The sequence below is a fragment of the Camelus dromedarius genome, chromosome 5 (genome assembly GCF_036321535.1).
Source record: "Camelus dromedarius isolate mCamDro1 chromosome 5, mCamDro1.pat, whole genome shotgun sequence".
Lineage (NCBI taxonomy): Eukaryota > Metazoa > Chordata > Mammalia > Artiodactyla > Camelidae > Camelus > Camelus dromedarius.
Window position 1 is genome coordinate 36,069,616 of NC_087440.1, and position 14,293 is coordinate 36,083,908.

At 35.9% G+C, this 14,293-nt stretch overlaps 1 long non-coding RNA gene across 1 annotated transcript in view; it reads right to left on the reverse strand.

Moving 5' to 3' along the window:
- Window positions 1–2,957: 2,957 nt before the first annotated feature.
- Window positions 2,958–14,293, reverse strand: part of LOC116153500 (uncharacterized) — a 177,501-nt gene continuing 166,165 nt past the window's right edge. Inside the window, exons 8-9 of the long non-coding RNA XR_010381136.1 lie at window positions 6,130–6,300; window positions 2,958–4,513 (exon numbers count right to left, since the gene is read on the reverse strand). This is a non-coding gene — a long non-coding RNA (uncharacterized LOC116153500). The remainder of the gene's footprint in view (window positions 4,514–6,129; window positions 6,301–14,293) is intronic.

Genomic DNA, 14,293 nt, shown 5'->3' on the forward strand with positions numbered 1-14,293 from the left:
TGTTTCTCCTAAAAGTTTTTTCGGTTTTTATCTCACATACTTGGTCTGTTTTTATTGGAGTATGTATGTGTATGTATGTATGTATGTGTATATATATATGTATATATATGTATATATATATATATATATAAAGAATTGTTATGTCTGCTTGGAGAATTGGCCCTTTATCATCACAGAAGCCTGTCTTAATCCCTGATAATTTTCCGTGTTCTGAAGTCAGCTGTATCTGAAATTAATATAGCCACCCTTGTTTTCTTTTGATTAATATTATCACAATATTTGTCTGTTCCTTTACTTTTAGGCTGAGTTTTTATACTTAAAGTGGATTTCTTCTAGACATCATACAGTTCTGTCTTTTTTTTTAAAAAAAAAAGTACAATAAATCTGTCTTTTGTGTAGTTAGGCCATTCACATTTAAAATGTATTTTGATATAGCTGGATTAGTAACTACCATGTTTCTGTTTTCTGTTCATTGCACTTGTTCTTTTCTTTTTTCCTCTGGTTTTAAGTCAATATTTTATATGACTCCGTAGTCATTCCCCTTTTAGCATTACAAATATATTTATCTTTAAACGTTTTAACTGGTCACACTGGTATTTGCCATATACCCGTTTAGCTAAGTCATATTCACCTCAAAACACTACGTGTCGTGCAGGACCCTCGAAATGGTGTTCCCAATTTCTCCCTCCTGTTCGTTTTGATATTGCTGTTACCCATTTCACTTATCCATGAGCTTTAATTACACAATACATTGTTCCTATTGTGACTTTAAATAAACAGTTATCTTTCAGATTAATTAAAATAAGAAAAATAGAGTATTTTAATTTTATTTAACAAAATGTCTTCATTGATTCCTTCTTTGATGTTCTTCCTTTATATAGATTGGGTTTCTGAACTATATCATTTTCTTTCTCCCTAAAGTCTTTCTAAAAATTATTCTTTCAGCGAAAATATATTAGTGGTGAATTCACTCAATTTTTGTTTGTCTAAAAAAGTTTATATTTCTTTGCATCTTCTGAAGAATAATTTCACCTGGTATAGGATTATAGGTTGAGGTTTTTCTTTCTACTTAAAATATTTTCGACATTCTCTTCTTGCTAGCAATGTTTTAGAAGGAATGTCTGCTGTAATTCCTATCCTTTTTTCCTCTAAAAGTCAGGTATCTTTTTTTAAATTTTGATTGACTTCAACATTTTCTCTTTGTCTTTGTTTTTCTACAGTTGGAATGTGATATGCCTAGATTTTTTTTCCTATGTTGCTTGCATTTTCTGAGCTTTCTAGTCTAAGGTTTAGTGTCTATCATTAATATTGAGAAATCCTCACCATTATTATTTCAAGTATTTCTTCTTCTCTCTTTTTGTTTTCCAAATGCTTGTAGGTTACACTTTATGTAACTGTACCACACTTACTGAATGTTCATTTAAAAAAATTTTTTTTACTTTTTTTTTAAATTTCTTTTTGGAAAGTTTATAAGTGACCTGTCTTCAAGTTCACTTACTATTTTCTCAGATGTATCAAGTTTATTCATCAGCTGTTTTAAGGCACCTTTTATTTTTGTTACAGTGGTTTTGATTTCTAGTGTTTTTTTGATTCTTTCCTAGAGTTTGCATCCCTTTACTTAGTTTACCCATATATTCTTACATACCCTCTGCTTTCCCATTAGCACCCAGAACATATTAACCATAGTTATTTTAAATTCCCTGTCTCATAACTCCAACATCTGTGTCATACGTGAGTCTAGTCTGATGTTTGCTTTGTCTTCAGGCCTTGTTTTTCTCTTGCCTTTTCGCTTTATAATTTTTTTGCTGAAGGCCAGACATAGTGTGTCTGGTGATACAAATTGAGGTAAATAGTCCTTCAGTGTAAGGTTTTATGTCAATGCACCTAGGACTAGGGCTGTATTCAATGTTTGCTGTAACTAAGTGGGAGAGGTTTCGGTTCCTTTATTGTCCTTGTTTTTATCTCCCTCTCTCTTTGGCTTCCCTAAGACACCTTCGTTGGATAAAGTCCGTCTTTTACTCCTTGAGCTATAATGCACTGGACCCCTATTGATGTGATGGAAGGGAAGAGGGAGAGGAACCATTCCACAATATTATGACTGAATCTCTCCTTAGTGGGCTTTGCACCTGGGCTGTAACCTTCACAAGTTACAGTTCTTAGGTTTTTTTCCCCTGAGGTGTTGGAGGGAAGCTACTGGAGGCTGGAGTGGAGAGAATTCCGTTCCCTTTGTTGGTTAAGGCTCTGTTAAATTTTGTCCTCTGAAGAGCACTCCTTCATTATGAGAACACTGAGTATTTCAGAATGGCCATGTTGTGAATGGTTCCTGGAGGTAAAACCCAAGAAAGTGTTTAGGGCCCCCTAAGATTGCAGCCCCCAGAAATATTTCTCTTTCACGCTGGTCCACACTCAGCCTCTAACAATTCATCAATTATTTGTTTCCAGCAGTTTATGACCCCAGTGAGTTTTTAAGGAAAGGAGATGGAGACTGTGACTCCACATTTACCTCTTTCTCTGAACTTCAGGGTGGCAGTTTTCTCTGCAACACCAGTTCTCTGATAAGTCCAAAGAAAGTTATTGATTTTCAGTTTGTTCAGCATTTTTCTGGTTGTAAAAATGGGAGTGACAACTTCCAAGCTTTTACATGTCAGAGCTGAAATTGGAGGTTTGATCTCTTTTTATTTTTAAATCACTAGTGCTAGACTATTTTGCCTGCAAAAAGTCTCAATACGTCTGAAATTAAATAGCCAAGTTTCTGTTGGTCTCATAAACATGAACATCCATAAATGGGTTTGCCTCCCCTAAGGCGACAGAGGAAATTCATGTGCCAGAGGAAATTTTAGCCCTGGAGTCATTCTCAAAGCTCTGGAAACCCCCACAGTTGAACATACAAAATTGATACCATCATCCTCCAAGTTTTTATTTTACTGCTTTTAAAAGTAGTGAAATATATGCCACAATATGTCTCATTCTAAAGGTTGAAAAATTTATGCTATGACTGTAATGACATCATTCTGCCTCCCACAGAAGGCTTTTGCTTGGAGAGTTCAGCAAGAGAACAAAATTAACAGGAAACGTCACTTTCACACACAGATGGAAAAATGTTAACATCTTCTGGATTCTATGACAGTCTCCTTGATGGGAACATATATGTCATCATAATGTACCAACGATGTGCAAACACATCTTATGAGCAGGTGCTAAACTGAGGTCATTGCTGGAAGGTGGAAGTTTTGGCAGCACCGAGAACAAAAGATTCCTCCCAGGCACAGTTTGAAGCTAAGAAATCAGAATCATGTGTGAGGAATTTTCCAGGCAGGATAAAACTTTGGGATGTTTTGATGACAATGTAGGGAAGAGGCTTCCTATTACTTCTATTCAAACTTCATTGGTAGATCATGAAGAAATACTCCTCCTTCCTTAAAGATTTTGTAAAATAAATTTTTTCTCCTGATTAAATAATGTTGTGATTGTTTCAAAATGAAAAAGGAAAATGTAGCCCTTGCTCCTTGAGGTCCTAACTACATAACAGCGAATTATGAAAACAGGACAGAAATATCCTGCAGATTCATTTTGCTTAGTTGTTCCTTTTCCCCCTTTGACTGGTCTTCAACCCCTAAAATGTATTCCATGTTGACAGTACACTGCAGTAAGAACAGTCAAAGGCATATATGACCAGTTCTATATCTAGGGAAAATATTAATGTGCTTTCTATACATGAAATAGAGGAAACATTCTTTTCTTTGCCATGTATCATCCTAAGAAAGTTTTCTCTGAGTGTTCACAGAGCTATAAAGTGTGATTTTTTTGTTTTTTATTTGTGGAAATATAAGACCAAATTGCATCTACAAAATGCTACTGTCAAAAGAAAGCAACATTCTCGATTGGTTCATGGGAGAGGTGTACAGAGATATCAAACATGAACAGTCTATAAAACTGAGTATTGTTCAAAGAACTGAATATAAACCAAAATATTGCCCTAATCCAATCCCTGTTTCCTTCGGGTCCCAGCACATGCATGTGCACACACTCACTCATACACAAAAATATATAAATACTCTCTTCTAGTATCCTACTCCATTAATTCTCTCCTCTCTATTGCCTTTGCAATGTGTTCTTTCCTTTTGTATCCTTCAGCCTAGCAAAATCGCTTCCTCAGTTCTACCTTTTCACGATATAGCCTGATCTTCCCTTTACAGCTTTTATTATATACTTAATATTTGAAATTGTGGAAAATCTGTTACTATTAGACAGTCATGTACACATCAAATCCAGAGAATGGTGGGCAAAGGTTCTTCACTTTTCCCCTTTAGCAGGGTCTCTGTCACCCTCCAAGGAAAAACACGAGAAAAATCCCTTTTCTCACAGTTTCCTTCTCATTTGCCATGCTTCCTCAATGCCCAGGATCCTTCATCTTCTTAAACTTCATCTCAAGCTGTCAATCTAGTCCATCTGCTTTCCTCTATGTGGAACTTTGTGTGTGTTTCAAGTCCTCTGAGTATTCTGTAGTTTCGGGCTGGAGAATAAAGGACAGTGTGGTTACTAGCAGTGTTCAATAACTCCCCTGCAACTGCTTCCTTAAGATCATCAGTGACTCCAGTGTGTCTTTTTGGTCTTCCTCCTCTTCCTATTTGTAACTCTGCAGTATCTGAATCTTTCTATTAATACTTTTCCACTTTAATTGGCCTCTGGAACAAAGTTCCTATTGATTTTCATCCTGTAACCCTAAAAATTCCTCTTCAGTCTCCTTCATGGGCCTCTTCCCAAAGAACAGGGACATATCCCTAAATATAGTCATTGTTGAAGGTATGTTGGGGAATTTCATCTCACTTTGCATATTTCTTTAGGTCATCATATCCCTTCTGATTCGTCTGTATGTAGATGTTGCTCAAAATGGTGGTACGGGGGAGGTGACATCTAAACTGGATCTTAAAGAATGAGTAGGAATTTATTAGGTGGGCGATGGGCGCAAAATCGATTGAGAAAAAATGGTACTGCATACCTAAAAATACAGAGATAAATTAGTATGGCAAATTTGGGGATACCGTCCACAGTCCACAGAAGTGAAAACTGTGCCCCCTGGTCCTTGTTAGAATATTAGGCATAAGAGGGACCTATGGAAGATGAGGCCACAGCAGTTGTAAGGTGACTCACAATAAGGAGTTTGTTTTACTCTTGACATTGGTCTATTCTAAAGTGTTTCCAGGGCAACTGGTTGACAAAAAATTGATAAATATATTTAAAATGTCCAAATCACATGAATCCAGGCCCATTATGTTGATCACATTTGAACAAATGTTCTCTACTAGAGGGAGCTCTTTATAGCCAATTTACCCTGTGACTCCCTTAATACAAGATGCAGCATTTGTCATGGACCCTTTGGCATTTTCTGGAATATACACTGGGAGTATTATTTAAGTGACAAAGGTCATAGAAGTATTTAGCTTGTATTTTTAAAGATGACTTGGGTACTAGTACAGAAGATGGCTTGAAGATACTATAAATTGAATAAATATTGCTACATGTAGTCATATAAGAAAGCAAACAAGGGGATAAAGGAGGCCAGATGCGTACTGAGGATTTGCTCAGGTGAGAAAATGATGTTCTGAATAAAGCAATGGCATAGGCAATGATAATGGAGAGGAATAGGATTTTTCAAGAGCTTTTTAAGAGGTAGACTCAACCTCCTTGTTCAGCTTCTTTAGGATTTACTGGACAGCAGACACAGGGTGATGGGAGGAGGAGGGAAGAGTGCAGCACCGGACCCTGATTTCTGAAGAAAAGCTGTTTGAAGACCGATATAGCATGACATGGATGTTCAGTCCAGAATGAGGTGGTGGTGGCACTAGGGCTGGGGCAGTTGCAAGGAGAGCGCTATGAAGTGAGAAGCATGTGAAAAGGCGGTGGAGGAAAACCTCTACAAGTTGCATGAAGCTACATGAGCTCTAAACGGAGCACCTTTCCATGTCTGCGACTAAGTATAGTGCATAACTACCTCATGTTATTTACCCTCTCAGGTATTATTCCTAATTTCTTGCAATAATATTCATTTCTATATAAATTTGATTGGTATATTTAGTTGCTATTGAAGCTTACACACAATTCAGGTCTGGTATGAAAATAAAAACTCACCATTAATTCATGTGTTAATCTCTTAAAATAATCTCATTTCTGTCAAACAAATAAATTATTCTCCCACAAAAGAGGCTGGAAACCACGGTCTTCTCTATTTCTCCCCTCATATTTCAGTCCTACTTTTTCATCTTTTTAATAGCTCTCATATGCAGAAGGCCCCAAACAATCCTGAAAGACACAAAAGTAAAAGTGAACAAATACAGACGTGTTTTGGGGTGGGAAGTCATAAATATGTCAACACAATAAAAATATCATTAGGTTTTTTTTCCCTAAAACTAAACAGAGTTTAGTTAGAAGAAAAAAGAAGTAACAACCCTGAAATAAAAGATAACTGAAAAGAGATGAGAATAACCTATCCCTAGAAATTACCGGCACATATTACAAAGCTTCTATAACTAAACAGTATGGAATTCACACATGAAAAGGTAAGTTATGTAACACAAAAAGCAGAAATGTTTACAGCAATTTTAAAACACAAGAATTTGTGTATCCTTAGTTGGATCTATTCTGAGGTCCAAAAAAAATGAAACCTGAAAAACTATACAGTTTGAAGATTTATATTGTAAACAGAAGTACTGTATTGCTACTATGAGACTGTTGTCTTTGCAGCTAGGGAAAAGACAAATACGGATTTATATGATAATCATTAAAAACAGAGTGCTGGCGTAAGAGAAACAGGGAACAAATGTAAGATCAATAAGTTTTGATAAAAATATATATATATATATACATATATACTCCTGAATTTGAATTGGAACTCAATAAATATAAATCACAGGAACTCAAAATAAATTTTTATCTTTAAAAAGTACACATTCCTTGGCCTGGTCCTCTAAAAATATATAAAAACAATGACTGACTCTATAGCAGTGAGCACACCTAGAACTCATTTGTGGTCTCTAAATAGCATTTCACAGGACAGGTCATAAACTATTCTTGGAGAATGGTTAATTCTGAGTGCTGGGTAGAAAAGGTGAAAGATGATTTTGGGACATCTTGTCATATAAGAAAGTAAGAAAGCTCTCAAAGGCTACTAGGGTTGTATAAAAAAGATTAAGTCAATTTAAAGAGATTTCCTATTAAGCAAAGATAGGACAACTTAACGTTAATAAGGATAATTGCAATAGGTTGAAATACATCAAACATATCTTAATGCATAAGTTCATAATAATTATTTTAAAGAAAGAAAATCTTCAGTAACTTAGAAGGCTAGGGAACCAACTCATTTTTTTTTGAAAACTGGTACATAAATGGCAATAGGCATTTATCCTGAATTTCTCTATAAAACGTAAGTCAAAGCAATCAAATTATTGGTGGGATGTTTCTATTTATAGTACTATTTCAATTAATAAAATAAATGATTGACTTAAAACATCACCACTTTTTTAATAGTTGCTCTACCACACACAAGAGACAAGTATTATATGCCCCCAATACTACACAGCACAACCTATAAACAATTCTTGCCAAAAAAAAATCAAACCTAAATCTGAGCAAGCTTTTAAACATAACCACCATTTTCTGAAAAAAAAAAAAATACAGGAAACAGATGAAAATTGTGAATATTGCCATGAGTATGCAGTCAGCAAATATTGCCTGTCTCTTTAACAAATACATTTCAAGATGAAGGAAGATAAAACTAAAAATTAAAAATATTTAAGAAACATCATCAACTAATTACAATAAATGGAACTTATTTAGATACTGACTCAAAATGAATTACAAAAACAATTTCTTTTTTTTTAATAGACTTTTTTTTTTAAGAGCAGTTTCAGGTTCACAGCAGAACTGAACAGAAAATATGGAGTTCACACAACCCTCCCACCCACATATATATACTCCCTGACACTCAGCGTCCCTCATCAGTGTGGCATATTTGGTACAACCGATGAACCAACATGGACACATTATTATCAGCCAAAGTCCATAGTTTACATTAGGCTTTATTCTTGATGTACATTCTATGGGTTTTGACAAATCCATAATGACATGGAGCCACCACTACAGTATCATACAGAATAATTTCATTGCCCTAAAAATCCCGTGTGCTCCATCTACTCATTCCTCCCTCCTTCCCTCCCCACAAACCCCTGGAAACCATGATCTTTTTATTGTTTCTATAGCTGTGCCTTTTCCAAAATGTCATTTGATTGAAATTGTACAGTTTTAAGCCTTTTCAGACTGGCTTCTTTCATTTAGTAATATGTCTTTTAAGTTTCTTCCATGTCTTTCATGGCTTGATAGCTCATTTCTTTTTTTTTTTTTTTAACTGCACATATCTTTTAATTTACATGTATGTACTGTTCATTGTTTCTAAGAATGTTTAGAGCTTTAGCTTTTTAAACTTACATAGTTATCAAAGGAATAAAGCCAACCACAAAGTAGAATTAATTCAGAAAGATACACACATCTTGCTACTAAGAGTAACATCATTTATAACTGCCAAGATATGGAAGCATCTTAAGTGCACATGAGTAGCTGAACAGATAATGAAGATGCAGCATAAATACACATGTAATGGAACACAACTCACCCATAAGAAAGAAGTGTTTTTTGCCATTTGCAGCCCTTCATTCACTTTTTTTTTCCACTTCAAAGCCCAGAATTTTATAACCAGCGTGAACGTTTCCATTACATCAAAAACAACAAAGTACCCAGAAATAAACCTAACCAAGGAGGTTACCTATACTCTGAAAACCAAAATGACACAAAGAAATGGAAAGATTTCTTGTGCTCTTGGACTGGAGAAATCAACACTATCAAAATGGCCACATTACCCAAAGCAATCCACAGATCCAACCCAACTCCCATCAAAATACTCATGACATTCCTCACAGAACTAGAACAAACAATTCCAAAATTCACAAGGAACCAAAAAGACCCTGAAGAGCCAAAGCAATCTTTTGTAGGTCTTTTTTTTTTCTTCCTTCCTTCCTTTTAGTTCTCTATGGTTAGATGTCTATAGGAGGTCCTTTAACGTGTTGTAAAGCAGGTTTGGTGGTGCTGAAATCTTTTAGCTTTTCTTTAGCTGTGAAGCTTTTGATTTCTCCATCAAGTCTGAACGAGAGCCTTGCTGGATTAGAGTATTCTTGGTTGTAAGTTTTCCCCTTTCATCACTTTAAATATATCATGCTGCGCCCTTCTGGGCTGTAGAGTTTCTGCTGAAAAATTAGCTGATAACATTATGGGAGTTCCCTTGTAATTTGTTGCTTTTCTCTTGTTAATTTTAGTATTTTCTCCTTATCCTTAAGTTCTGTCAATTTGATGTGCCTTGGTGTGTTCCTCTTTGGGTTGATTCTGAGTGGTACTCTCTGCGCTTCCTGGACTTGGGTGACTGTTTCCTTTCCCAAGTTGGCGAAGTTTTCAGTGATTTTTCTCTCCAAAAATTTTCTTAGGTCCGTTCTCTCTCCTCTTTCTGAGACCTCTATAATGAGAATGTTAGTGCACTTCATGTTGTCCCAGAGTTCTCTTAAACTATCCTCATTTCTTTTCATTCTTTTTTCTTTTATCTGTTCTGTAGTAGTGTTTTCAGCTAATCTGTCTTATAGCTCACTGATCCATTTTTCTGCCTCAGTTAGTCTGTTCTTGGTTCCCTCTAGTGTGTTATTCATTTCAGTGATTTTATTCTTCAACTCTGGGTATTCTTTATATTTTCCAACTCTTTGCTAAAAACTTCACTCTGTGCATCTATACTCCTCTTGAGTTCTCCGAACATCTTCACTATCATTACCTTAAACTCTTTCTCAGACAAATTGCCTATCTCTTCATCACTTATTTCTTCTTCTGGGATTTTACCTTGTGCCTTTGCCTGGGAGATACTCCTTTGCCACCTCAGATCATCTATCTTTATATGTGTTTGTGGATTCCTTCCACAGGCTTTGGGATTGTTGTTTTCTTATTTCTAGTATCTGCCCCTGGTGGATGAGGCTGGACTAGCAGTTTTATGCAGTTTTCCTGGCAGGAGGAGCTGGTGCCTGCCCACTGCTGGGTGAAGCTTGGTCCTGGTGGGTAGGGCTGTGTCTAGAGGCCTTTGTGGCTTAGGAAGTCTGCTGATGGGTGGGGCTGTGTTCCCACCCTGTATGTTGTTTGGCCTGAGGCTTCCCTACAGGCTGTTGGGTGGGGCTAGGTCTTGGTGCTAATGATCCAATCAAGATGGCAGCCTCCAGGAAAGCTCATGTAGGTTAACACTTCTGGAATATCCGCCACCAGCTTTTACGTCCCCTGGGTGAGCTGCAGCTGTCCTCCACATCCCCAGGAGGCTCTCCAAATGCAGCAGGCACACTTGGCCCATTCCTACAAAATCACTGCCTCTGCCCTTGGACCTGGTGCACGTGAATTTCTGTGTACGCTTCCCCCAAAACAATTTCAAATTAAAAAATTAGAGAAACTTGAACACTGACTATATATTTGGAATTGTTAAGAAATTGTTAATTTTTTAGGTATGATAATGATATTTTGGTTGTTTTTTTTTTTTAATGAATTCTCATCTCCTTGTCTTTTAGAAATTTATACTCAAAAAGCCTAGAAGTAGAGTAGGTTAGTAAGAATAGAGAGAATAAGATTAGTCATGAATTAATTTTTGAATCTGGGTGGTAGGTATTTGGGGGTTCATTGTGTCATTTTCTCTACTTTTTTATCTTGAACATTGTTATAATAAAAGGTAAGAAAAAAATCTATTATTTTATCTTCCTTTCTTACATCAGGTTCTCATTTTCCTTTCCTAAAATATTGGCAAGAGTAACTGGTCTCATCAACCTGAATTTTCACCTCTAAGATTCACCCAGAATATACTCATTAGATATATCTTCTTAAAACTGTAATACACAACTTTCCACAAGTAGCTACTTTGCTCAAAGCTTATGATTCCTCACTTTCCTCAAAATAAGCGATCATAGGTTTATTCAAATTAAACCATCATTAGTGTGACATCAAAGATAACTTACAATTTGTTTCTATTCAACTCTGAACACTTCCTTTACTACTCTTTATGAACTCAATGCTTTAGTCAAATCAGTCTGTTTGTCCACTTGTCTACTTGTCCCTAAAAGATATGCCTCTGCCATGCTCCTTGTCTGAGTAGTTGCCCTCCCTCTACATTTATCTTATTTCTTCCTTAAATGCCTATTCAAATCTCATCTCATCCGTTTAGCTTTTCCCCAAAGACTTTTCAACTACAGGCAACTCTTACTAGAACTTCAGTAGCAATTACTTCCCTATAATTCATTTTATCACAGGCTACTACTCTATGTAGCTAGTGTATCTTGATGCGTTTACTCCACCTCTCTGATATCAGGGACTAGGTCAGACTTCTGTGTACCCAAGCACACACTGCAGTGCCTTATGCAAATTAATTACTCAGTAAGTGTCAATGTTGTTGCTGTCAGGGCTGTCATTATCATTGGTTGTAGTGGTGATCGTGATGGTGACAGCCGTGGTGGCAATAATGATAGACATTTATTTGACATTATTTGTGAGAATTCCAAAATTTCTTCACTAAGATGACTGTAGACCTAAAGACTTATAGCTGAATTAGAGAGTACTGATTTATAAAATAGAAAATTCAACTTTTCTGTGGTCTTACAAGTCTCCTCCCTATGTCCCAATAACTTAATCCTGCTAATCAAGATGGTTTAAAACATGCAAGCAAACAAACAAAAAGAAAAACTAAACAAAATCCTATTTTCAAAATTGTTCATTGGCTTTCTACTACTTAAAGAATTACAAATGTCTTTATATAGCACTAGAGGTTTACAATCTGCCCTAAAATCCAGAATCAAATTTCATTCTCATTATTTCCCTGTATATACACTCTGCTTCAGTTAAAATAGTCTAATTTTAAATATCTTTGGAACCTTTCCTGTTCTATTTCCACTAAACTTCCTTAGTTTAGAGCATCATAATTTCTTGGATTGTTTCAACTTCTTTTCTAAACAACCACCTGGTCTCCAGGCATGCTCCCTTCCAGTTCATTCTTTACCCAATCTTCACTGAAGCCCAAGAAGGATTTATTCTGCTTAAAATTCTTCTATGACTATCTTAGTTATAAAGGCTAAATATCTTAATGTGGTGTACAAGTCCCATTAGGATATTCACTTCCATTACTTCAAACGCCTGCTATATGCTGGGGGCTTACTATAGAGTAACACTCTATGACCTGGCTCCGTGAACTTATTGTCTACTGCGGGAAAAAGGGGGAAAAAATCAACACACATAAATATGTAATAATGAACAACAAGAGCTCTGACAGAAAAAAAATACAGTGAGAAAGAAATTGAGAGACATAATTTAGATTGATCAGAAAAGGCTGAAGTAACATTTAATCTGTTTCCTCCATGTGAAGAGAAAGTTATGTAAGATAAAGACTGAGAAGCCTCTGAGGCTAGAACGAGCAGTAAGTTATAATACATACCATCTGTTTGTGTTCATTACCTGCTTGATATAATATTACTTTTCAGAAAAATTGATGGTGGGAATGCTCTCTATGTAAATTATGATAACCCTTTGTATTACACACTGTAAATATTATTTTTATTCTGCCATGTGTCTTCTTATGTTTATAAACACTTTGTTTCCATCAGAAGTTTAAAATTTCAGCTGTCTTCTGTAGGTCTCTGGCTTTGTGTTTCCTGCTTTCAATACAAGATTATTATAAATATTCAGATGTATTTTCTTTTCTATTTTTATAGTTTTTCCGTACATTTAACTATTTAATCCACCTGATGTTACTTTTGATATAACAGATGAGAGGGGAGCTAACTTTTGTTCTCTACGTGGTTAGCCATTTACTGAGGAATAAAAAGGACTAGGATTTATTATGGTTTACTATGAGCCATTCTGCCGAATGCTTTACAGTTATTCTCTCTATAAATTGTCATAGTCCAACAAGATAGGTCAAAGTTATATGCACCTTAACGTTCAGATAAGGAAGCTGAAGAACCATTAACTGATTTGCTCAAGGCAATAGAGCTATTCAACATAGCTGGAATTAGAACCAAGAGGTATGATCCAAGAATTCATTCTCTTCGTAAGCATCTTGTACTGACTCCCCAAATTCTTCTTTTTCCCATAGGCTTGAAAGGTTTCCTTTTTCATATAGTACATTTTTATTATATATATTGAAATGTTACTACTTATGCTGTTTCCAGACTTGACATATATATTTACATTTTTTTTCATATATGTGCTTCTACATGCAATATTGTTATAGTGAATAAAAGGACTGGGGATGAGTTCTTTTTGTTCCATGTTTCTTAACTGACTGATGCATTTAAGCAAACTATTTTTGCATACTAAAATATGTTCCGTACTTTTACTCTCAGTTATCTATTCTTCAGTTTCTCTGCAATTTGCCTTATATTTCCTCCCCTTTTCCTCCGCCCAACTTGACTTGAATTTGAGCTAATAACATTAAACCCCATACATGGTTTTGACTACTTTTGTAGTAAGAACATTCATGTGATAGAAGAAGAGATCAGTTTCTAATTGCTATCGACTGTTCTGATGTATTACAGTTTGATAATATTGAACACATTGAAAAATTAGGAAAACATTCTCCTTTTCTCAGTCCCTGCTATAAAAACATGAATGTCATTTGCTCTCAGTGTGTTACACATAAAGTGCAGCTGTATTTCGGAAGGATGTGACATCTGTTACGCACCGTAAGCTCTCGAGATATTCTTTAAAAGTATCATATCAGTGTTCCTCCATAGGCTTACTGAATTTCCATAGGCTCCCTCCTTCCTTCCTTAGCAGAGCTGCTGTATTAATCAGAGTCACCACCTGCTCTCTTACAGGACTCCTTCAAATGACTTCTGTCAACTTAATATACTGATATTAGATGAAGCTATCAGTGAGTTATTGGGACATATTCCTTGCTCTGTACATTGCAAACTAACACTGAATTGGCCACTTAAGAAAACTGCATTAACTCTTTCAGGCCACCAGGGTGCCATTTAGGGCCCTCATGTAACATTTTCCTTAAACCAGGTCATCATGATGTCATTTAATCATTTTAGAGCACTGAAATAGATATTTATGAGATGGTCCCTAGTAGTCTGAAAGGATTAGCGCAGGTCTCCAAAGCCTATGACCTGCTGCAAAGCCAAATGGCGTCGACAAACTTCTCTCTGCGTGCCAGCGATTTTCCAGTCCTGGCTACAGT